Consider the following 2,436-nt stretch of genomic DNA (forward strand, 5'->3'; position numbering starts at 1 on the left):
ACGCAGCTGTGACAAGAATGAAGACAAAATAAGGATGTATTATTTGAGGTGTTTTCTGTGGACACAGGGAATCATGTGTGCCATTACAGAAGGCATTTTAACCAGTGACAATTCCAATCCCCCTTTAAAAAAGGGAAGACACAAACAGGAACAGGTGGAGAGAGGCTACTAGGAAAAGCACGAGAGTTATGGTTGGTGTAATAGCAGAGTTCTGAAGCTGAAGTTGCAGGAAGCCTTGGCCAATCCTTTTTTCTTGGTTGAAATAGGCAGTCTTTGTCAGCCTGTCTCTATGTAAGTAAAGTGACAATCCTGAAAGAGAAGGAAAAAGTTGTTTTTTAAAAAAAAAAAAGTATCACAACAGCACAGGTATTTTGGCAGGCTTTTTTAGCAAAGCTTTAGATTTATATTTACAACTTTATGCAGATCCAAGATTACAGAGATAGAAAAGAGATTTAAAAAATAACAATTCTGCATGGTTTATCTTTCATGCCAATATAGAAGAGTGCATTGTACCATTGCACACTCGAAGAAAGACTCAGTGACTCAACCACAGAGTGATATATTTATTGTGTTCTGCAAGAACGGCAATTATCATCATCACATCATAACACAGACACATAAAGAAAGATTCTCTCACCCTGAGCCAACACACAGAAACATAATGCCTTCAAAGACTTTTTATAGCTTCAGGTTCTAAAATATCCAGGGTTAAAAAAAAAAGCCAACACACTCCAAAACAAAACAAAACAAAAGAAATAACATTTTATTTTAAAAGTTAGGCAAATGTGCATTTGTGTAACATCTTTTTGTAGCCAGGATTAGCAAGCAGAAGGACCAAATAGCAAAGCCTGGGCTTTCATTCATTCCTCCAAATAGCCTCCCAATAGCTCACTGTTGCACTTTCCCTGGTTTATATCTTATTTATGAATTTTTGCATTAAATCAAAGTAATAGTCTTTCAATCTGTTATCCTCTCTTCCACAGTAGCCACAGGCAGATAATTTATGCAAGTTTAAACTTTCTTCCTTGATAGGGAATTGTTTGATATCATATTGATGCATAAAGTTCTTTCCTCACCTCTGGCAGGTAGCAGTCAGATTACATCCTGAAAACTTATGTCCTGGATGATAGCCATTCCTTTGAATATTTCTAATACAAGCTAGCATTACTGTTGTTGTGTACTAAACGTCTCTGTAAAGTGGGAAGGTCCATCTAGAAACATGGGCCATGTATGACCTGTCAAAACAATTGATTGAGTTTGGCTGCTCGTTTGTCTTATTACTCCTGAGGCACAAGTGAGGAGGGAGCTGCCAACCACCTGAACAGTTTTATGCCAGTCTTCTTTTCCAACAGCCCAGGATGTGGCTGTGACAGAAAAATGGGAAAATGGCAGTGAAGAGCTCTTGCAAAAAAAAAAGCAGCGGGGACTGGGATTCTGGAGGTGGCAGTGAAGAATAGCGAGAGCTTTCCTTGATAGATATGGACAGACATATGCTGCATCGTGCATCAGCAATATTTCCATTGCTTCAGGGAAGCATCAGATCTAGCAAGCATACTCGATCTCATTGATTTGGGCATGTTCAGTAAATTCAGTGCCACAAGGATTAATTTAACTTACTATGCAAGCCCAAATCCTCCAGTCAGTCTGTGATGTGCTGGCCACATGACCATGGAAGAGCCATGGCACATGACTCAAGTGCTTTTGTAAGAAGCTGTGTCAGAAAGGCTGGGCACCACCAACATAAATAAATAACGGAAAAAAAAGGCTATCCACATATTAAGGTACCAATCCGGTATTCAGGTCACTAAAATTCAGTATTGCTCTACAAGGGATTCTGTCTGTGGTCCATGGCAAATCATCTAATGTTCCCTCAGTGTCAATTCTATTCACTAAATTAGGGGCATGATAATACTTTCCTGCCTCAGAAACCTGTTGTAAAGATCAATACATTAAAGATTCTTAAACATTCGGATCATATGTTATTGGTTGATTACCCAAGGTAGTGAGAAATGTCAGATGCTTTTATTAATTCCATGGAGTCCACTGCCACAAATCTGGAGGCAGTGAGGCCACATTTATGTAAAAAGGATTTCCTGCTACCAGTTTTAAACCTAAAGATTTCGTTGTGAACCCTTTGTTCTCATGTTGTGAGAGAGTTAAATCAGATGCCTTCTTGACCTTCTCTAAACCATTAATAATTTATACACCTCTTTCATGTCACCTCTTATTCATCTCTGCTCTTACGTAAATACCCTAATCTTTTTAACCTCTGCACATATGGAACGCTTTCCATGCCTCTAATAATTCTCATTACTATTCTCTATTTCCTACTTCACTTATAGCCTAAGTGAAATAAAGTAACCAACTGAATGCATATTCAAAATGGAAGGTTACTATTGCTTTATGTAAGGTGTTTATAATACATTTATTTCTAAA

This window comes from Tauraco erythrolophus, unplaced genomic scaffold (genome assembly GCF_009769465.1).
Source record: "Tauraco erythrolophus isolate bTauEry1 unplaced genomic scaffold, bTauEry1.pri scaffold_54_arrow_ctg1, whole genome shotgun sequence".
NCBI classification, from domain to species: Eukaryota; Metazoa; Chordata; class Aves; order Musophagiformes; family Musophagidae; genus Tauraco; species Tauraco erythrolophus.